Here is a 24266-nt window from a genome sequence, read left to right as displayed (position 1 = left end):
TAATTGCTGCAGTAAGGACGGTGTGAGTAATGTTTGTGCAAGACCGCAGATGGTTTGGTAGATTACACTATTTACTGTTGGTTTAAGGAGATATATCATCAGCTGAGTGTTACTGTGCTTTTCATTACATTACTGTGTGTGTGTGTGTGTGTGTGTGTGTGTGTGTGTGTGTGTGTGTGTGTGTGTGGTGTGGTGTGTACATGTGTGCATGTGTACGTGTGTGCACGGGGATGTGTGTGCACGGGGATGTGTGTGTGTGTGTGTGTGCGTGTGTGTGTGCGTGTGCACGAGTGTGTGTGTGTGTGTGTGTTTACATGTGTGCATGTGTGTTTGAGTGGTTGTGTGTGTGTGTGCGCATGAGTAGGGGCTCAAAAAGGATGCAAATGTGTTTACATAGTTGTGCCACTAGGAGGCACTGTTTTTAAAGAATGTGTTGTATGCATGTATGGTTAGGACAATGGTTGTAATGGTCTACTGCATGTAACATTTGTATCCATTTGTATTCCTCTACACTACCTACGTAATAGCTCAGTTCTAATCCGAAGATAAGATATGATTTGCTCCTAAATGCTGTCAGGAAATATGTTTCTGTCTCACAAAAGTAATCTGTAAAGGTTCCTGTGGATATTCACAGAATCCTAAAGTTTCTGTAATAAGGCCCCTGGTGCCTTAAATCAAAAGTAATCTGTAAAGGTTCCTGTAGGTATTCAAAGAATCCCAGTGCTGATAACATGCCATCCGAGATCAAAAAAGACAGAGTCCTCAGGGTATAATATAACTCACCTGTATCCCTCAGTAATGGCGCTCATTGGCCTGTTTTGACAGCAGCTGCTAGGTGACCCTCCCTGCATGATCTGTTTGATGGCAGGTGAGTGACTCTGAGGCGGCTGAATTCTTCAGCAAGCCCAATCCTGCATTGGAGCGGAGCAGAGAAGAGGAAAGGAATCTGCAGTAAACAGATGAAAGACAAACACAGCGTAGCACTCTTTCCAAGCCTTCCCTCCTCACGACTGCCCTTCCCTACTCCTTTCGCCTACCCACCCTGTGGAGGAAGGCAAGAAAGGAAAACAAACAAGGGTCACCATCACAAGTTATTAATCACAGAGGACAGGTTGGAGACAGGCCACTAACCATGGTACTCAAGGCATTCCTCACAAGTTCTTAGGAAGCAGGCCTAATTAAGTTGATTCTTCAGTGGAATGGTTACTTAAAGCATTCACCTCTAATGGAGAAATGGTCACATTCCACCTCCAAGATATCTAAATAATCTGTTTTTTTTGTTTGTTTTTTGTTAAGTATGTCTGATGTGTGTGTTTAAAAAAAACATGTTTTGTATTGAACAAATTTTGCGCATCTGATTTAGGCAAGAACTCCATGCACCACAAACCTCTGATAATAGTTTCTGAATGTTTTACCGCAGTGTACGTTGAGCATACATACGCCTTGCCTACACCAAGCCTCTAGTGGTTTTACAGTGGTTGCTATGTGAACACCCAGCGCAACAAAACCTTCTTTTGGGCGTCTCTTTCCAAGTAATTATGAGAAGACACCCACGCGAAAACGGAATAAAAGTTGTTTTTATTAGCATTATAATGGCGTTAGGCTAGGCCGTTGATGGATCGATCTCGGTTTCATGCTTCAATAATAACGCCATGACACTAGCAGATGTAAATCGGGCGTCTTCAGGATATTGAAATGCGCCTGCATCGCTCAAAAAAGTTTGGCGCAAATATGACCCTGCACATTTCCCTTTAAGATATTAGTGACAACGGCGCTTTCATTCTGGAGAGAGATGCACTGCTCCGGGGTTCTGTAGCTCATCCTACCCACAAAAAGAAGAGGCTGAAGTAACCAGGAGGAAGAACAACTTTTGCTAAGTTGTTGCAGGCAACTTGGGTGTTGAACAGGTAAGCGAGCGTGATATATTAGTATTAAACTTTTATGCTAACATGTATGGGACAAATATGATATAGCCTACACGGTTTATGTGGAAGGCGCTAACAAAGTCGATATCGATATAGAGGTTTGGCTTGGCTGCTCCTTTATATCGAGCTGTTTAGCTTGTTAGCTCGCTGTAGGTCTACGAAGTTGTCTGTAGCCTACTGTAACGTTAATACTTTTTTCTTTTAACACCATATGGTAGCTTTCTAATAGACTGTTGGTTATGGTTGGAATATCCTAAGCCACATCGCTTCAACTACTGCACCTGCTGCTGCTGCGTAGCTCCGTAGCTCTCGTTCCCTCCAGCAGTCCTGTCTGTCTATCTGCATTTTTAGTTAGGCTACATCCTAGTTGCGATGATACTTTCTATGTTGTATAAAAATTTTCGGATTTGATTATATCATCTTGTGTATGGCCGTAAAGCTTAGCAACTGCTGATAATGTTTGAATTATAGGAATATGATTAAGCAACAAATGAAATGTCTGTTGTCATACTGTACGTCCAGCTTGTTTTCCAAAGTGAGCCTGTGCATTTCTTGTTCTGTAGGCTAATGTCATGAGATGGCGAGGTATTGTGTCTGAGTGTGTCAGGTGCTGATGTAAGCAGAGACAGATTAAGTGTCAAAGTAATTGATTCATGTGTCCTTAGTTTGTATTCCACATGGTAAGAAAAGCAGACTGAGTCTCTTTTGCTCTCTCACACTCAGTGTCAACCTTGTTCATTTGCATGTAATTCTTTCTTTGCATGTAATTCTTTTGTTGGATAGTGTATCTCTCTCTCTCTCTTTCTTTATTTTTCTCTCTCTCTCTTTCTCTCCAACACTGAGTATGTGATGCTTGAATCCAGATGCATGAATCTAGACTTTAGGCTGTTACACCATCAGCTTGAGAATTCCGCTGTTCCTCTCAGGGGAATTGTTTAGACAGTCATTATACCAATTTTTGGGAAGCATAGTTGAAGTTACCCTCTGCCAGCATTGCATCTGCTTGTTACACAGCTCACTGCTCTGCTGTGCTGTGCTGACGTCGCTTGGGAACCATCCGGGTAGATTGTTAGATGGCAAATATGACATGATTTGCAATACGGAGGCATGTTTGAAGTCATGATCAAGAAATCTGTGTTAGAAAACTTCGGACAGTTTAGAAATGATTGAAAAGGAGGGATTTATGGATGAGCTCCCAGACTCGGTTGTTTTCCCATGGAATGTGTTAGTTCTAGTTATTCTATCGTGTCATAAGAAATATGTGTATCCTGCCTCCCACTCCTCCCGTTCCTCTGTCTGTGAGTCATCTGCCCAGCTGCTTGATGAAAACAAAAAGACTTGTGTACCAGCTGGAGATAGCACTTCCCATTCATAGGCACTTAGACTCACACATGCACTCATACGTACCACTTGCCTTAACACACACACGCGCACACACACTCTTACTCATTTACATGTATAGTACACTGAATATCCACCTGGCTTTGGTGTGCAGACAGAAACAAATTTCTGACACTCTCTCTCTCACACACACACACACACACACACACACACACACACACACACACACACACACACACAGATTTATACACTTATCAAACCAGACAACCATTCACAAAAGATGTGAGGAAACACATGGTTGCACAACACAACATATGCATATGCACCACTGCTTTGGTTATGTTGATCACAGTATTGTAGTTCTGTAACATATGTTCTCCCCTGCTGTCGATCTCACTTCAAGTTCATGGTAAGAACTTCAACATGCAACCACCAAACCACACGTTCAGTCACACACGCACACATTGATAACCACAGAGTGGGACAGCTCATGCACACACATGAGTTCAGGCATAAGGTTATACCAGCAAGAGTGTGGACAAAGCCGCCTCTGGGCTCAGCACTGGGCCCTGGCACCAGTCCCACAGGCTGATGGAATGTACTCACTATTATGCATGACTCCACAACACCCTCACCATCCAGCCCTGCATCCACCTCTCCCACACATGTACCCCCACGCACGCACACACGCACACGCATACACATACACATACACATACACATACACATACACATACACACATACACACACACACACACACACACACACACACACACATACACATACAGTACACATACACACACACACACACACACACACACGCATACACACACACACACGCATACACACACACACACACCCACATACACACACACACACACCCACACACACACACACACACAGAGAGAGAGAGCCGTCCTCTCACTCCCCGTCCCCATCCTTTCTGCCTGAGGTCATCGGTCTCCGTTCCTCTCGTTCCATCATTGCCCATACCATCTGACTCAGGGTCTGTCTCACCAGTATTCAGTCAGAGAGTCCCATGATCCCCTGGTGCATAAAACAACTGATTGTTAGGGCAATGATAATCTAGGTGGAATCACCTAATGTAGTTTAACAGCCGTTTTTATATGGCCAGGAGTACATGTGTATTGTCATTGTTTTGCGTTATTGGTACATTACATTACAAATGAGGAGCATCAATCAAACTTTGGAGACCTTTCAGAGTAAACACTAGGTACTAATTCTAGACAATCTGACAGATTCCAAAGAGAGTAAATGGAAGATGTGCAAGTGTATCTGCTATGTAAAAGGTGTTTAGGAAAGCAGGTGCATCTTGGAGCATCTCATCTCATTGCTACAACCCCCGCCCCCCACCCTCACCCTCTCCAGCCTCTGTCTGACCCATGCCAGCTATCTGTGCCCTCTGTATGCCTTCCTTCACACCAGCATTTCTCTGCCTACCATGTTGCCCCAGCGTCTTACGACCGGTCTCCACTCGACCGGATTTATTTTAAGGCGAGATAGCAGACAAGACATGCGCAAGACACATTCAAAATAGCTCCTGTTTGAAGGGGGGCTAATGGTGACCTAATTTCATGGCTACCAACAGTGAAACGGAGTTAAAGAAATCATCATCAGAGAAGCGCTTATTTTTCCTCTCCTTCGCCATCCTGTCACTGTCGCGTCACCCTCTCTGGATGAATCAGCCATGGCTGTTTGGGGCTGTCATGACTGTCCAAACCCGTGACGAAGAGACTGAAGGATCCCTTTTGCTATAATTGGACAAAGGGTAATCAGCAGTCCTGTCACAGGCGGTGGAGTCGAGTGAGAATGGGGTCATTTTCCACATGCCAAATGGTTTTCTGAATGAGAGGTCGTCGCGGAACTCAAGAGGGGCTAGTCATTTAGTGCAAATAAAAACAGGTCATTGTGACCAATTTTGCTCTGCAAATATAACTTTTTTTTGAGTGCCCTCAGATGTATTATCGGCGTTTTCTAGCAGTGATCAGTTTCTTTCTCCTCTGCCTGATTTTCTCACATTGCATCAATTACAGACAACCCCTGTGAATTGTCTCTGATGCCCAAATTTAAAATCCATATCTGAGAGTGAAGGAGCAATTTTGTAGAATGAACTCTTTTTCTTGTCCTGTGAATCAATATCACTTAGTTTAAAATGCTTTGACTTGGCAAGACAAGTCCACAACCTGAAGATTCACGCAGAGAAGGAAAACAAGTGTCAGGGTTTTTTTTTTGTGTGTGTGTGTGTGTGTGTGTGTGTGTGTGTGTGTGTGTTGGGATGGCAGGGGAGATCCAGGGTCTCCTCCAGGCCTGGGTGAGAGCTGATAGCCTCTCTAAGGCAAGGGGCCCAGAAGCATAAATAACAACGACAATAGGGTTGGGGGTAAGGGTCGGCGTGGCAGACTGCAGGGTTCTTTTGTAACTTAGTCTCCCTACCCTTACACACACATACTCACCCCTCCACCCCACCATGCACACACACACACAGACACACATCCAGACCCCTCCTCTCTCCTCTCTGCCGTGCGAACAGCAGTCCGGCGGTCATGTGACTTTTTTGTCTTTGCACAATTGTCGCCGTTTGTCATTGGCCACTTTCTTTGAAAGAGCATCGGTCTCCAGGGCAACCGAGAATGGCGGCACCACTTCACTCAACCACGCACCCCCTCCCTACCCCCACCCCTCCTCCTCCTCCTCAACAGCTCAACCACGCACCCCCTCCCTACCCCCACCCCTCCTCCTCCTCAACAGCCCAAGCTCCCCCTCCTGCTCATCACAGTGCTGTGAGACTCGTCTCTCACACACACACACGCACACGCACACTGTCACACACTCGTATATTCAGCTCGCTGTGCCAGGTAGCTGCAACTCTCCTCCGTGGCTCTCCTATGCTGTGGTTCCTAAGTCTTCCCTACACACCTTTTTTGAGACCGGAGGTGAGTAGTAACTGCAAACTGCTACTTTGACTTTTTTTTTTAAATCTGTTTTAAACTTGTTTGTTTGTCTACCTGTTTGCCCCAAAGCTTATTGGGCTCTGATGGTACAGTATGGATTGGCCCAAAGCATGTTTGGTGATGTTTAGCTGTGGTAACTACATAGACAAAACATGCTAGCCATGGAATGAATTGAAATTAAATGAAATTCAATTGAATTTAATGTCTGGAAAGTATTTTTCATTTTGAATGTGTGAAGGACATCTCCTTGGTAACCAGAAAGACTCAATGAGACTCTGAAGAAAATGTTTGTCCTGTACTTTAATTGCAGTGGCCACTACATTCATTGACATTCTTTATCCATCTCTCAAAGCTCAAAGCTAATCCATACAGGCAGTGGTGCTGCTGGCACTTGTAGCTTCTATCGTTGAAGAGATCCTACCCTGCACTATCTGGGTATCCTACCTTGGCTAGGTTAACAGCTCTGTTAGCCTGTGCCCTGTAGTTTAAATCTCAGCTGGAATATTGTTTTGTCAGGGGTTATAGATGTGTTCTGTCTGGCTTTTGTGTCTGGGTGATTTTTCACTGTTTGGCTTCATTAAACAGACAAGATATGCCCTCTCAAGGCCTCCTCTCAAAGCCACTTAAGCGTGTGGCTGACTGTTTTGTTACCATGGCGATAGGAGCACTCAAGGAGGCCGCTCCCCACCTGTGCTGTGCTCTCCTGTTTTGCTCGTCTCGCCGAGCCGTTATCCCACAGATCTCTCCCGTAATGCCCCCCTGAGCCCGGCTATTGAGACACGCGTCAATCAGAGAAAGAGACAGAAGTGACAGCTCAGCAAACAGAAAAATAATAAAACTCAAAAACATAGATTTTGTCAGGGATTTGTTAGGGATTTGTTTGTGTATATTGTGCGTTGTGGCTGAGTTGTAAGGAGAGTGAAGGGATGCGCCTTCCCATGCGGTTGACTGGACTTCTGCCCTAGGCCTGTGCTGATGGCGTAATTTAATGTGCGGATGGTAAACACACATGTCAAAATAAGGCATCTGTTACTGACCAGATGAATGATGTCATCCCATTGGTTAGTGGTTATTGATGCAGAAGCTCTTGGGTGCATTGAGGGGAGTTTTTTTCTTTTTCTTTTTCTTACTGTATTTGATTGCAGTGATGTCATTATTTTCTGACTGAGCGATCCTGAAATTCCAGCCTGCTGGATTTAGTTAAGAGTTTGTATCTCCTGACAATGATAGGCTTCGCCTTAAACTCTATGCTTATTTAATTATTTACACCATGATGTATTTCTCTCTCACACACACTCTTTCTCTCTCTCTCTGTCTCTCTGTCAGACATGTGCATACACACCAAACCTACAAACTTATTTATGAAGTGACTCCCACAAGAACAAGTATGAGGAGTTTCTAATGGAACTCTAATCTTTGGAACATGGCCAAGAAGTGTTGGGAAATACTGACATTTTCTGTGGATTTGTCCTTAGAAGCAGCATGTTGAAACATTAGGTGGAGATATCACTGTGTGTAGACGCTTTGTCAATTGCAAATTGATGAGGTACACTTTGGAGAACAACTCGATTGAAAATCAAACGATTGAGTTTGAGAGTTGGTTGAGAATCAAAAAAATCAGTATGAAATTCTGTGAAGTGTATGTTCTCGTTGGTTGTTGGTTGGCTGGTGAGTTGTCTGTCATTTATATGTTGCGAGCCGTGGCCAACTAGTTAGGGCTTCGGACTTGTAACCGGAGGGTTGCCGGTTCGAACCCCGACCAGTAGGAACGGCTGAAGTGCCCTTGAGCAAGGCACCTAACCCCTCACTGCTTCCCAAGCGCCGCTGTAGCAGGCAGCTCACTGCGTCGGCATTAGTGTGTGTGCTTCACCTCACTGTGTGTTCACTGTGTGCTGAGTGTGTTTCACTAATTTACGGATTGGGACCAAATTTCCCTCACGGGATCAAGAGAGTATATATACTACTTACTGATGATGGACTGATCAGACTGCTGGGCCCGCTGGTCCTTTAGCTCTGTTCTGTATTGTGTGCCCTGTCCTGCCGTCCCCAGCCCAGCTGTATCCTTTGATCAGCAGCGCAGAGCAGCGGCGGGAGGACGAGGCTTTTCAAAGCACCATTGTTCTCACAGGTGGGCGAACGGCTGTCCTCCTGCATGGCATTTGGTCTGCGTGTCAGAGAGAGAGAGGCAGTGATACAGACAGAGACTAGGCTGGCCAAAGCCACTACCCCCCCCCCCCCCCCCCCCTCGGACTGCTGTATGGGATGGTGTTACTGGCCTTTTGTGTCCTGTGTGCACTTTGACCTTTGTTCACCTGACCTGTTAGTTTTTCATAACCCCAACTTCCTGTGCCTCCACGGCCCTTTTGTGATAAAAATCAACAGGACATATCCAGCTCACTTCCCCTCTGACCGGGGCTAGTCCTGATGCATTCCCTCTTCCATGCACAGACTTCTGGGAAATCGCTCGCTCATCAACGGAAACTCCTAGTGCTTCTTTTGATTTCAGAGAAGACTCAGAGCGTGACTGATTCCCTCTGAAAAGGAAGAGACTCAGACACTCTCCTCCCTTCTCTTTTTCGGCAGAATGAAAAAGAACGCCATGACGATCAGATTGGCAGGTGGCACCACCGCCGCAGCCGGTTAAGACCAGTCCTTTCTGGTCACTGTGGCCATGAGCAGGGGAGCAGCGGTCTATGGCCAGGCCCCTCTACTCTCATGCCCAGTCACCCAGAAACTGTTTGCTTGAGAGCAAAAGCAACAAAGGAAAAAATCTAGAGGGATGGGGGGGGGGAGGAAAAAGAGAAAGGGAGGAAGAGAGAGATGTGAGATGTGAAGTGTGGCCAAAGAGTGGTGTGTGTTTTTGTGTGTGTCTGTTTGTCTGCCTGTGTGTGCCTGGCGCTGTAGGGAGCAGGGTTTTGCAGACTTTAGGGGACTGGCAATGACCAAAAGCCACAGTCCGGCCATGTTTACCTTCTCTTGCTCCCAGGCCCGCAAATGCTTATTCTGACTCTGACCCAGCGGTGAACCTCCCCCACCATGTGCTGTGTATGAGAGAGAAAGAGAGGGAGAGAGAGATTGTTTGTGTCTACTCGGAGCGTTTCCCTGGGCCTGTGATTGTTTTCGTCCAACGCGAAGGTCTGCCCGGGCAGCATTGGCTCAGAAGGGTGTTGTGGACGCCAGTTGCACCGGGCGAGAGTTTAAATGCATAAAGCCATGTAGCGCTCTGTGACCTTTTTCATGATCACAATCTTAAGTGTATCGACTGCTGGCGGCTCCTCACGTAGCTGAAATGGCTGATAAAACGGGGACGAAGATGTGGCCTGACTTTCAATCAGGAGTCGGCGTGTGTTATTCCTTCATACAGATGACTGAACTCCTCAGCAGTTTTCCTCTCCCATTTTCAGGAGTTTGTAAGAGGAGGACCTTGGCTAAGGAGAGATATTGTATGGCATTACGTCAACTATAAAAAGCCTACAGTAAAGTATATGACTGAAGATGAAGGGGTGGTGGTGCCAAACGCTCCTTAGCGGAAGGGACAAAGCCTGCCTTTGTTCAACTCAGGAACCATGTGGCCATGTCGGAGAGTGGAAAACATGTAATTACAGAAGTGAAAGATATGTAGACTGCAGTGAAGGTACACTGACTATAACAACAGCACAGATCCGCAGGATCACACTGGCCATAATAACAGGCTAACGCTATGTTTAGTGCTGTTTGGAATAAACAGCAATAAAGCATCTCCATCCTAATTATCTTCTTTCCACAAAGCCGAGTGTCAACGAGAAAGCAGGATTAAGAGAGAGAGAGAGAAGGGGAGAGTAAGTTAGTGAGTGAGTGAAATCTAACAATAGCTAATAAGGCTTTCTCTCTCTCTTTTTGAAGATGTTACATGACTCATAACTGGGGTTTGCTGTCATATTTTCCTGCACTTCATTGTCGGCTCAAATAAGATAGTGTATCAGCTCACATGTCGACTGGATGGTAGGATAAACCCCTACTCTCTTGTTTGGGGTGATCAAATGGGTTCATCAGCATAGCAAAGAAAATGCTATAAATAACGTTTTTAGGATCATTTTTGTCAGTTTTATGTTTTGGTTGGGCAATCTTGCAGATTGTGGAGTATCAATGAATTATCTTGATCTCTGCCAAGAAATCTCCTTTCTTCACCTGCACATCTGGTAAGGAGGGGGTGACTATTGGACCTTGCAGACAGATTGATCCATTAGAGTGCATGCATGCAATAGGTGGTAACAGATAGAGGTCCTGAAGGCTTTGCAATGTTATTTTAAGTATTTCCAGCAACTATTTCAGCAATGAATCTGAGTAGTCTAAGTCTTCCTGTTATTTTAGTGCAGTATAAGTGTGGTATGTAATGGCAAATATAGATAGATAGATCGATAGATAGATAGATAGATAGATAGATAGATAGATAGATAGATTGAATAAATGAATGAATGAATGAATAATATTAACATTCATAACAAAAATTAATAAAACTGGATATAAAGTCTATGCAATTGGTTGTAAACTGTACATTGTCTCAGAATTGTCTCATGATTCTCCTCTGACGGCACATGGAAGAATTATTGTAAATAGTTATGGCAGTGGGCAGGAATGATTTTCTATAACAGTCCTTGTTAGAGCAAAGTTGAAGCAATCTCCAGCTAAAATCACTCTGTTGTCTGACCAGTAGTTTGTTCAGTGGATGTGAGGTGTTGTCCATAATGTAGTAGTTTTTGCAACATCCTTCTCTCGACAGTCAACTCTAGGGGCTCAAGTGTACTTCCAAGCACAGAGCCAGCTCTTTTAATCCACTTGTTGAGTTTTTTGGTGTCATTTTCTCTGATGGGCCTACTTGGTGCCCCTGGTATAAATAAGTCCCTATATGCCTTTGATCTGTTAAATTGGATTTTCAAAGTCTGGTGTTTTCTCTATGCTTAGACGGAGGAAGGAGGGATTCATGTCTACCAGAAAAACAAGGGGCGAGTGAGAGATATGGGTGGGGGAGGGAGAGATCTGGATGGGGGAGGGAGAGAGGGAGGCTCCCTGAGAAATGCCTGGATGGTATCAGTGAAACTGGAGGTGCCTAATCCCTCAATCCCACCGACTCTTCTAATCTCAGATGGAATGGAGGGACACTTTCAGTATCAGTAGCTCACTTTTGGACTTTCAGATCCATTAGAAGGACTTTAAATTTGGTTATTTGGTAAATTGGTAGAATCATTTGGTAAATTATTTTTCTGCCGCTCTGCTTTTGTGCCATTTTAGTTCTGCTTTTCTTCGCAGTAGTGTTATGTTCACACGCAAGATATTTGCCTTACCCTACATATCCTCTCAGGGGTTCTGCACCAACTACTCTCTTTTCTGTACCAACTAATGCCGGTCTAAAGCACAATTCTGCAGCCTCTTTTTCTATTAGATAGAAATGAGCATGATGGATTTCAGACAAATGTCTTCCATCCCACACACTATCTTTCATTTGCTCAAGAATGTCTTCTGCCTGCCCTCCTTCCCCAGGGGAGGGCAACTCTCGGGCAGTTCCCCCCTTCACCCCACTTTTCCACCTCAGCTTTTTTGTGGTGGGACCTAGTAGAAGGGGTAAGAGAACCTGGCATGGCGGCTGTTGGAGGTGCCAAAAGCCCCAGCATGCTGAGGCCTCTGAAGACGTGCCCTTATGCCCTCCACACAGGGCACGATGGCTCCTTATATAATGGCAGTTATAGTTAGGTATTAGGGGTGCAACTCCGTGGGTGGTTCAACTTTTTTTTTTATTGAGTCATAATAAGTGTTAGAGATCGAGGATTAGACTGGATTAGATTGGATTCGAAGATATATAGTGGGTTTTTTGTGCACGTGTGGTGGTTTATTGCTTTGTTTTTTAACAGTGCTGTAAATGGACTTGGAAGAAGGTAAAGATAAGTGAGCATGAATTATCAAGCTTTCACAAAGCACAAAGGTCAATCAGACCAGTGCTCCACAAATCCGTCTCTAGGCTGATAATTGTCTGGCAGCGTTCCAGCACGGAAACATAATTGTGTTTTTCCGGTTTGCAAGGATGGTGACAGAGATGATGGTGCTATTTTTGTGTGTCGTTCAAGTGGAGACCTGCAGCCGAGGGACCAGGCTGTTAGGCTTCAAAAAACATGGGTGTGTGCATAAAGACAGGCGGAGACAAAAAATAAGAGTGAGGAAAAAAGGAAGGGAGGGAGAGAGGGATAGAGAGACAGAAAGAAAGAGAATAGATCAAATTAGGGGAGACTAAGAAAAAAGAAAAAAATGCTGGAAATGAAGGTTTACAGAAAAACAGTGATATAGAGACCGAGGTAGAGAGAGAGAGATTAGGGAGGTGAGGTGAGAGAAATATTATTGTCGAGAGAGAGAGAGAGATACAGTGTGTGAGATAGAGAGAGAGAAAGAAAGAAAGAGAGAGTAATGCAGTGCATGTGTGTTAGAGAGAAGGTGTTAATGGGAAACAGGCCCTGGCTCATGCTGTTTCTCTGGTGCTGCCTCTGTGTCAGAAGTCTGACTTTGCACCCAGCAGCGTGCGCCTGTGAGTGAGGTTGTTGCCTCTCAGTGGGGCTGCAGTGCGAACGCCTGTTTCCCTTTAGTCACACAACCCCTACGTCTTCATCTGTGTTTGAAGTCCCCTCTTCTCCTTTCATGTGTGTTTTTGCCATATAAACCCAGAGGTGACATTGTCTTTTTGGCTGTCTGGTCTGGTCTGCTGCCACCCCCTCGGTACCACACACACACACACACACACACACACACACACACACACACACACACACACACACACACACACACACACACACACACACACACACACACACACACACACACACACACACACACACACACACATTCACAGGTCACACACACACACACACACACACACACACACACACACAGAGCCTGATTAAACTGCCCATCTCCAAGGCAAATAAGCCCCGAGCGCTTTGAGTGGGCATTTGATGCAGGGGAGCATGAGCTCATAGCAGGAAGAGCACAATCACCTGAACGCTATTTGCATTGTCTGTCAGCTGGGCATGTGATTCAGGACTAGCAGGATGCAGCTGAGACCAAACACACACGTGCACATGTATGCAGATACACTCACACAGACGGACAAGCACACAAGTACTCTTCCAAACACATGGTGCTATCTGTCTGCCATAACAACAATGTTTGCACACTATGTATTTGTGTGTTTGTGGTTCAGAGAGAGAGAGAGAGAGAGAGAGAGAGAGACCAGAGTGAAAGAAGACACTCCTCCTACCTGAAGGGAAGGAGGGGCTTGCCTTGTCAGCAGAGTTGGCCTGGGTGGGGAAAGAGAGAGAAATACAGAGACAGCGAGAGAGGGAGGGAGGGAGAGAGAGAGAGAGAGTAAGGGAGGGGACTGAGAAATTTGAACTGCTCTTCAGATCTTACGTCCTGCGGCTGACAGAATCGTGTTGAGCAGACACAGACACGCTGCACTCTAGAGGGAAGAAAAACTGTCTGCAAAAAAGAAAGAACGAAAGACAAAAACAAAGAAAGAAAGGAAGGAAAGAAAAACCAAGAGAGAACAAGACAAGACAGCGAGCGGGAGAGTGATCAGATAGCAGCTCTGTGTACCCTCAACTACAGCCATTGCTTCTGACCATTGACGGGAACTACTTTTTGCCTGGCTGCCTGGCCGCGTAGCTGCGCTCATTCAGACCCCTCCTGCTTCCACCTGTCTCCCTCTTACAGGAACCGGACAGGCTGGATTACAGCAGCTCATCCAGGAGGATCACTACCCGTTTCCACGCAAGGTAAGCACAGTCTCATCAACTCTGTGTGTGTGTGTGTGTGTGTGTGTGTGTGTGTGTGTAGGGGCCACTGCAAAATACAGGTGGGTCTCAAAAAAAATTAATATTGTGGAAAGGTCCCGCTAATTTCTTTCATATATTCTAGATTCATTACATATAAAGTGAAATATTTCAAGCCATTATTTGTTGTAATCTTGATGATTACGACTTACAGGTCATGACAACCAAAAATGAGTATCTAATGTTAGAATAAAGAGGTTATAATACAAAAATGTCAGTTTCCTGAGCCTTTAAATTCCTAGTCACAATCAAAAACACAACCACAATCATGGGAAAGACTGCAGACTGCAGACAGATACAGTAGTTGTCCAGAAGGCACTCATGATACCCTCCACATGGAGGGTAAGCCACAGAAGGTGGCCAGGGTGTTCACAGAGTGCTGTATGAAAGCATATTCATGGAAAGTTTACTGGATTGGAAAAGTGTGGTAGGAAAAGGTGTGCAAGCAACAAGGATGACCGCAGCCTTGAGAGAATTGTCAAGCAAAGTAGATTAAAAAAATTTGGGGAACTTCACAAGGAGTGGACTGAGGCTGGAGTCTGCATCAATAGCCACCATGCACAGACGTATGCAGGAAATGGGCTACAAGTGGCATATTCCTAGTGTCAAGCCACTCCTGAATCAGAGACCAGGTTAGAGCATCTTACCTGGGCTAAGAAGAGACAGAACTGGACTGTTGCTCAATGGTACAAACTCCTCTTTTCACATAAAAAACAGAATTTGCATTTCATTTGGATATCAGGGTCCAGTCAATGGCCCAAGACTCTGGAGGAAGAGTGGAGAGGCACAGACTCCAAGTTGCTTGAAGTCCAGTTTGATGTTTCCACAGCCAGTGATGATTTGGGGTGCCGTGTCATTTGCTGGTGTTGGTCCACTGTGTTTTATCAAGTCCAGAGTTAATGCAGCCTTCTACCAGGAGATTTTAGTGCACTTCATGCATCCATCTGCTGACAAGCTTTATGGAGATCCTGATTTCCTTTTCTAGCAGGACCCACAGTGCCAAAACTGCTAGTAACTGGTTTGCTTACCATGGTATAACTGTGCTTAATTGGCTATCTGACTAATTGGATCTAATTGGCTCATCTGGCCTGAGTCTATGGTTTATTGTCAAGAGAAAAATGAGAGACACCAGACCCAAAAATACAGATGACCTTAAGGTCGCTATCATTGATGCAGTAATTTGTGCAAAAGCAGCCAGAACAAGTATGTAAGTAAGTAAGTAAGTAAAGAGTGTTTTAACTATTTTAGATTAGTCAGATTAGTTATCATATCTGTATTATAACCTTATTCTAATATTTTGAGATACTCATTTTTGGTTTTCATGAGCTGTAAGCCGTAATCATCAAGATTACAACAAAAAATGGCTTGACATATTTCACTTTACATGTATATCTAATAAATCTAGAATATATGATAAGATCCACTTTTTGAACTAAATTAAGGGGTATTCTAATTTTGTGACACCCACCTGTATACTGTGGCTTAAAATCAACCTTTTGGAGTTCCTGTTTCTTTCTTTCTGTCTTTCTTTCTTTCTTTTTTTTTTCTTTCTCTTTCTCTCCCTCTCACTCTCTTGATCCCTGTCTCCACACAGTGACATGAAACCTATTTGGTTGAAACTCAGTCTGATGGGGCACACAGAGCCTCTCTCTGTGAGCTTCTACTGAGAGCAGTTCTGCTGATAAGCCCTCTGTTCTCTCTCTCTCTCTCTCTCTCTCTCTCTCTCTCTCTCCCTCTCTCTCTCCCTCTGTCTGTCTACAGTACCTCTGTGTGTCTCTCACAGTCCAGGCTATTCTATTATCTCTGGATTAAAGATTAATTTACATGGGACTGCAGCGAGATCAATGTTTACCAGTCATTTGTCGTTGTTATATGTCAAAGATGAGAGTGTAACTATCCATGTAATGGTGCCCATCAGACTGCTCGTCGAGTTGTGCCGACCCCCATTGCCGTGGCTCGGGTCAAGAAAGGGGAAGTGGATGGTTCATTGAAAGTTGTCAGTGGCCTGGAACGGTGAAAGACGAAGGGAAATTGTTGTGTGTCCTGGTTCTTCTAATTGTGAACAGTTGTACTTCCTAATCTCCCTCGCCTCACTTTGAAAGATGAGTGAGCCAGAGAGATAGTGTCAGGGATAATGGATGGTCACGCAGGGGTGTGTGTGTGTTTGTGTTTGTGTGTGTGTGTGTGTGTGTGTGTGTGTGTGTGTGTGTGTGTGTGTGTGTGTGTGTGTGTGTGTGTGTGTGTGTGTGTGAGAGAGTCTGTTAACAGCCTGCATTAATCACCCTCCAACTTCTAATGTATCTCCTGAAACTTGCTTTATGTTTTTTTCTTCTTCTCACACACGTGGGGGTGAGGGGGGTACACGTCTCACCGCTCTTTTCCTCCCTGGGCTGATCTGTGCTGGGCTGTGTTGGGCTGATCTGTGCTGGGCTGTGTTGGGCTGATCTGTGCTGGGCTGTGTTGGGCTGATCTGTGCTGGGCTGTGTTGGGCTGATCTGTGCTGGGCTGTGTTGGGCTGATCTGTGCTGGGCTGTGCTGGGCTGTGTTGGGCTGATCTGTGCTGGGCTGTGTTGGGCTGATCTGTGCTGGGCTGTGTTGGGCTGATCTGTGCTGGGCTGTGTTGGGCTGATCTGTGCTGGGCTGTGTTGGGCTGATCTGTGCTGGGCTGTGTTGGGCTGATCTGTGCTGGGCTGTGTTGGGCTGATCTGTGCTGGGCTGTGTTGGGCTGATCTGTGCTGGGCTGTCTCGTGATGAGGGCTGTAATGCCATAATGTAAATGATGATAAGCTGAGGCCACAAGGGCAGCTGTAAGATCAACATCCCCGTTGCGGTGCTGTGCTGGCCTGGCCTGGCAGGACTCTTATCAGAGCCACATTCCTGTCCACCTCGTTAGCATGCCATCCCCGTTAGCATGCTTCCCCCGCCATCCCCTCCGCTCAACAGCGTCACGTTTCACACACTCGCTTACGTGCATGGTACTCGTGGACCAGGTCGATGGCGTAAACCCGTAGGTCCATGTGTTTACCCATACAAAGGCCAGGCCGGCAGGCGGGGGTGGACGGGTTGAGTGAGAGAGGTTTGGCTGGACAGCACCCTTGTCGTGCGTTGACAAGCTGACGTGCGTGTTTGATGTGTAAGTACTCTGTTGGCATTCTGAGTAGCGGATAGGCAGCAAGTGAGTGGACAAGCAACGATGGGGCTTGTGAGACACACAAATAGACAAGGCTGGTAATTCAGGAGAGTGACACGTGCGCACACACACACACACACACCACACACGCTGTCAGACAGGCTGGCACTCAAGCCATCACACAGGCAGAGAGGGCGGGTGGTAGGCCAGATGTTCGGACTAGACAAGTAATTTATTAGGAATACAGTTGAACACATGGGCTGTTATGTCACTACGCTTTTGTTTTTAACAAGGCGACAAAATGAAAAATGGACTGAACAGGCAGGCAGACAAACTTGCGGACTCGTAGGCAGACTTCTGGATTGCCAGACAGACACAGTAGAAAGGGATGCAGCCCTTTCTGTCTGTTCACCGTATGACAGACATGGCAAGGATGGAGGACAGTGCTGCTTCAAAATCAAAATACAGCATTGCATTGAAAGATTGATACTCACTCACTCATTCTCTCATTCACACACACACACTCTCTCTCTCTCTCTCACTCATTCACTGGCTCTCTCACTCACTCAATCACACACATGCACACAGACACAGACACACATACACACACACAGAGGATGTCTGTTCAAAACCTCTTTTTTATTTTATATTATTTTGGGTTATGTAAGTACTTGCGCAAATGGAGACTTTTATCTCCAGCACTATTGAGGAGGGGGCTTGGGAAGTAGACCTTCAGAGTGAGTTATGCAACGTGGTGATGTGATGTTTTGGTTTTTGCACAGTTAAGAGACCATGACAGTCTCACCTGCATAATCTGTAGTTAGAGTATAAACATACTCAGTGGAATGGTCAGTGATAACTGCCCAGATTTCTACAGTAGTCTCTGTGTGTGAAGACTCTCCACCTGTCTGTTTTTCCCACCATGTGGCTTCAGTTATGGATGTTTCCTATCACTGTCTGATTGTTATATCTTTTTTCCTCCTGGCCTGTCTCTGTTGCTCTCCCTCTGATGTACTTGTCCTCACTTTGTGTGCGCTAACAATGCCTGTCAACAGAGGTGTTTGTTTGGACACCTCTTTCAATCACTGCTGTCATTGTACGTTAGATTTCACACACTTTTTTTATCGGCTGACTCTGTGTGTGTGTGTGTGTGTGTAGATGTAGATGTAAAACTGTGTGTCTGTGTTTACCATTGGGGGGGGGGGGGGGGGGAGAAAGGAGCCGTGCAAAGATAAGTTAACCCCCGTGACCCTGAGTCGTGAGAACTGGCAGGGGCGTTGGGCTCATTGCCTGCACGCTCATGGGGTTGTAATCCTGGACTGGGTAATGCGGTGTGCTGTGTTCTTTCCATATTTCCCATTGTGTTTTTTTCCCTTACCCTTACTTACTGATGATGGCAAAGCAAACAGACTGTCGTCACTTTACCTGATGCTGTCGCCCATACAGTCACTCAATGTTAAAGCATGTCCATTGGCTTTGGGGACAGAGGTCTGGAGTGATAAAGGTGTCCCGTAGATAAAGTGTTTCAGATGTGTTGATATTTGGAAAGGGGTAAAAGCAGTGGAGGAGTGGAAGGTTTTTATATGTGTGTTGCAAGGATTCCAAAAATCTGTCCAAAAATGTTTTAGAGTTTTTAGAGAACTGAGAGTTCCAGGTCCATCTCAAAAGAGGCTCTCTTATCTGTGATCCAAATACGTCATCATCCCTCTTTAACACATAATCTACAGTGTCCCACCGGCGGGACGGTTACCCCCCTCCCCCACCTCCCCCTAATATTCTAAATCAATTGTATGCACCATATTGCTATGTAGCATAGTAATGTTATACACCATTTCAAAGCTTTGACTCCTGGGAATCCAAAAATGACAATGTACAATCTGTATAGTGCTTTACATTCTTAGATTAATCTTATTATGTCTCAATTAAATTTGATCCAAAATGCCCCCCTCCCCCTCCTCCGCTTTTGGTGCTACCCTGACCAGTGTAGCTGCAGCACAATAAGTAGATGCAACATATTGGGTACTGAAATATTCACAAGAATCTATAGAAATTGAATCTTCATGTTGTATTATCCAATATTAGTTGTACAGATGTATAGTCTATCTCATACACACTCATTGAACCAACAAAGTAAATGCAAAAATAGAGACTTTTTTGTAATTATCCCATATTTTGTGTAGTCAGTCTATATCAGAACACCTGACATACAATCTAAATAATCCACAAGAAACCTCAAAGTGTTACCCATTTGAGACCAGGATTATGCTTCTACACAAAGGGGTGTGCAGTAAGATGTGCAGTAAGCATTTGATTGTCAGTATGGATTTTGGATAACAAAAAGTCCTATGGTAAGTTTCCATAGGCATTTTACAAAACACATGAGCATACCTTGGCAAATAATGGTCCAAAGCACTCATATTTTCATTCTATAATGATCTACTTTTGCACACAGCTTCATAAGACCTGGTGCTAGGGTGCCTGGTTTCTACGGGATATCAAGTGACCTAGAGGGCTGAAATGTGGTCAGTTCAGAGATGCTTGTAATTCGGCAAAAAGAAAAAACTATATTCTAGCCTCTGTAACTCTGTGTGAGTACATCACACAGTTATTCTGACTGTTTCTTACAAAAACTACAGGTTCTCAGCTTTCTATAGAGGTCCAACATTTAATGGTAGGCCCCAAAAGAGGTGGGAACAATGCCCTTGTAAATAGGTACAGTGCAATTTCAGGCAAAAACTTGAAATTTTTATTGAGAGCAATGTGGTTTTAACAGGAGGAGCAGAGCAACACTAGGTACATTCCATGCCGCTTCTAGCCGCCTGGGTGGTGGTGGTGGTGACGGTGCTTGTTGCGAAAGTCAGTAATCTACAACCACCACACGCTGTCTCTGGGTGGTGTTTTGACAAGCCTTTAGCCGATGCCGAACTCCTGTGTCTGAGGGAGGCTGCCCCGTCCGCCTCAGATCAGATTGTCTCGCCTTGCCTCTCCTATACTCTCGTCGCCTCCAAATGCGGGCTACAGCCTCATACCTCAGGAGCTTAGAGAAACCAGGATGGGGAGTCCCCCCCCCCCCCCCTCCCCCCTTCCCTCAGTGTCTGACTTTGCGTTCAACTAGTGGCGACTCTCTGGCTGAACTGACGTCAGCGCTGCTGTTGTTCGAAGGCACAAACCGGTTTCCTCGAATGGACTTTCTTTGGAGTTGGTACCACAGAAGGGCAGCGTTTCCCCTTAATCCCCACTCGTCACTTATGGCCAGAGCTCACGTTGACACAAACTTGGACTAACTGTTTTTTATTTCATTGTTTTAAGTGTCTGTTGAAGCCATTCAGGAGGTCCTTTCTTCTCTCTTTCTTTTAGCTTAAATGTCACTCCTGTTCTTTAGTTTGTTTTCGTTTCTCACGGTAGTCAGTCTCCTGTGCTGTGACAGGTTAATGGTTATGTGAGAACTGTCATCATGGAGGTGTGCTTTCTCTCCTGAAACCCCTCTGGTTCATAAGGGCACCCACCCACCCTAAAATCCCCCTCAACGCCCCCCATCGGCACCCAGCTAAAACCACTCACCCCGACATATGCACACAACCACCCCCAAATCTTCTCTGTCAGGAATCTATACCCTGGCAAGTACCGGACCCCTGACAAGGCTGGGACCCTGCGGAGGGGGTGAGATATACGACCCTCTTTTCCAGTAAGGTGAGTCTTGGAGCCAGGGACTCGGTGTGTAAATCTTTAGGCAAACAGACACTTTCTTTATTCTGTCTGTATACCCTACCCTCTCTCTCTCTCTTTCCCTCTCTCTCTCTCTCTTTCCCTCTCTCTCTCTCTCTCTCTCTCTCTCTCTCCAGCCCCACACTTGTGGTGACGGGTAATCAGTCAGAGAGAAAGAGTACATAATGACAGACTGAAAGTGTCTTAAACCGTCATCTTCACCTACCTACACCCCCATCTACACACTCACATACACACGCACACATATACACACGCACACACACATACACACGCACACACACACACACACACACACACACACACACACATATATATACACACACACATACACACACATACACCATACACACACACACACACTGCTGTCTATAAATACTCCCCAGGCAAGACCTCGGAGCCACTTTGTCGCTGTCTTCCTGGTTGTTACACTCTCCCATCACCAAGGGCCTAGAAAATTCCACTGGTAGAATAGAAATGGCCGCAGGGGCTGGTTGAGTTTGGAATGCACGCTTACTCCACTGGCTGTCCTCAACACGCCCTGGGATGCGTTTCGTAATTTCAAACCTGCATTCCTGGACAATGTTGTTTTGAATGTGTGTGTGTGTGTGTGTGTGTGTGTGTGTGTGTCCAAGGAGAACAGGACACACACACACACAAACATAGTATCCATTCAAAGGTTGAGATGAATCATTAGAAGCCCCTGCATTCCTCCTGCATTCCATAGCCTGTGTCTGCCCATATCTCTGCAGGTTTGGGGTATTTACTGCTGCGGCCCCTTCCCTGGGTAAATACTCCGTGGGGGTTTGGAGCAGGTGCCCTGGAGTCACGTTTAATTAGCCACACTGACACGTTAATCCCATGCTGGGTGTAGGCATAGAATCAGTGATTCCAAGTGTCCTCGTAGCCCCATGGAAATGTGTCCTTTTTTGTAACTCTATTGATTTATTTTGACAGATTATTTCATCCTCCCAGTTTGCCTGCAGTTGTTGTATTCAGGGCTGTTGTCACACACTTCAGGAATGCATGCAGCAGTGTGTGTGTGTGTGTGTGTCTGTGTGCTCCGATGGAAGACGCTGTTCCTCTCAACCACACACTGGATGAAGACACTGTTCTTCACATTGACTAATCTGAAGACACATTGACTCGTTGTATTATGATACATTATATCCAGTTTGTGATGGTTGTACATTCCCAGGTGTTTGCATTATGTTTGTGCGAGGAAATTACACCAAAATTCTATGATTGTAGCTTCTTAAACTTGAATATTTTCAGCTGTACTTAATCCTCTATGACGGTGAACTAAATATCTTTGGTGAGTGGACAAAACAAGTCATTCTCGACTTTCGGTCATAGCTTTCGGTCATTTGGTCATTTCAGAACTTTCGGTCATGGCCTGTTTGACAGTACTTTGAAGGATTAATGCTCTCTGGACGAGAGCCAATAGGATACAGTGTCTCCTCAACGGGTGGACGGCTGGGTGTTGACGAAACCAGATGACCCTTTCAGATGTTCACTCGTGTTATCTCAAGGATAGCTTTGATAGGTTTTCATTAGCCCTCATTTTGGGATTTGTCACAGTGGTGTACAAATGAGTGCGTGTTCGTCACACACACACACACACACACACACACACACACACACACACACACACACACACACACACACACACTCATTGGTGAATAATTTAGAACAAGAGACATGGAAAAACGTCTTAAATAACTAATGAAGCAAGGCTGTCACTGCAGTCTGACCACATGTTCCTCTCTCCGTCTCTCTCTCTGTCTCTCTCTCTGTCTCTCTCTCTCTTTGTATCACTCTTTCTCTAAATCTCTTTGAGATGGTCATTAGCACCCTTATATGCAGCGTGTTAACGAGGTGCTAACAACGAATGAGAAACAGATACCTTTAATAGAAACGGTTGCATCAGCCTTACTTTGCTGTGGGAAACAAATTTAGCTGAAATAAACCCTATGTCCTTTGAAATGATAAAAATAAACAAGTCTTTCTTATTCCATTACCTCTCTGGAGAGAACACCCAGAATTCTTTCTGACAAACGTGCAGCGTTCTCCCGCTGCGAACATAATGTGAAAACGACTGAGATAGTGGGTGATGTGAGCACAGTTGACTTCACCCTCAGGAAGTACAGGGAAAGTTTTTCTTTCAGACCCCCCTTCTTTTAAGTCACCTGGGCAACTTTATGTGTGCCTTTCTGGGAGTCCTGGTTTGGACATGGTGGGTGTTTGTGTCAGCGACGTTAATGAGCAGAAGTTTCTGGATGTGTTTTGTTCTTGCACTGAATGTCGGAGAGCCAGTGTGACATGGAGACACGGTGGGCCGTGCCTTCTTGGCTGTTGGCTATTCCTGGCAGAGCCGGAGGGATATGTCAGGGTAAAAGACACACACACACACACACACACACACACACAGATACACAGATGTATTTGCCCATGTCGTCTCCATGGCAGGTGTGCAAGTGTGTGACACATGTGCTGAATCAGTGGCTAGTAGTAATTACTTCAGGGACCCTGTAGCAGCCCTGCCATAGCTACCCCAGCAATCAGCGCACACTGATGTGTGTGTGTGTGTGTATGTGTGTGTGTGTGTGTGTGTGTGTTAGGGCTGCAATGATTAATCGATTAGTTGTCGACTATTAAATTAATTTCCTACTGTTTTGATAATCGAATAATCGGTTTATGTTATTTTTTAAGGAAAATACACCAGAATTCTATGATTGTAGCTTCTTAAACTTTAAAATGTTGTACTTCTGTACTTTAATATTTTGTACAGTTGTACTTAATCCTCTATGACAGTGAACTAAATATTTTTGGTGAGTGGACAAAACAAGTCATTTGGTGAGTGGACAAAACAAGTTATTTGGGCTTTGGAAAACAATGTTCGACATTTTTTCACCATTTTCTGGCATTTTATCGATCAAACTAATCTAACAAACTAATCGATTAATTGAGAAAATAATCGGCAGATTTATCAACTATGAACACAGTCATTAGTTGCAGACCTAATGTGTGTGTGTGTGTGTGTGTGTGTGTGTGTGTGTGTGTGTGTGTGTGTGTGTGTGTGTGTGTCCAGAGCAGAGGCGTCCTTGTTCTGACCCAGAGAGAGTGAGTGAGTGAGTTCCTCTGAGAGCTCGGAGCAGGTTGCTGGGGATCCCAGACCGCTATAAAGTCTGAATCTCCCACAGCACCATGTCAACTTCTTCATTAGTGTCTCAGCAAAAGCAAAAAGCAAAAAAAAAGTAGTTCAGCGTATTCAATATTTTGTTTCCCAAACAACAACAAAAAAATGAAAACAAGCTGAAT

General features: G+C 45.1%; 1 protein-coding gene across 1 annotated transcript in view; it reads left to right on the top strand.

Moving 5' to 3' along the window:
- The first annotated feature begins 1637 nt into the window (after positions 1–1637).
- Positions 1638–24266, top strand: part of rassf7a (Ras association domain family member 7a) — a 34980-nt gene continuing 12351 nt past the window's right edge. The window contains exons 1-2 of the mRNA XM_076270224.1: positions 1638–1907; positions 13974–14035. The gene's annotated coding sequence lies outside the window, so the exon portion shown is untranslated. The remainder of the gene's footprint in view (positions 1908–13973; positions 14036–24266) is intronic.

The sequence above is a fragment of the Alosa pseudoharengus genome, unplaced genomic scaffold (assembly GCF_046254945.1).
Source record: "Alosa pseudoharengus isolate Yale_2024_CS ecotype anadromous, Long Island Sound unplaced genomic scaffold, YU_APseudo_1.1 YU_APseudo_1.1_scf_10, whole genome shotgun sequence".
NCBI classification, from domain to species: Eukaryota; Metazoa; Chordata; class Actinopteri; order Clupeiformes; family Clupeidae; genus Alosa; species Alosa pseudoharengus.
This window is presented reverse-complemented; position numbering and strand designations above follow the sequence as displayed.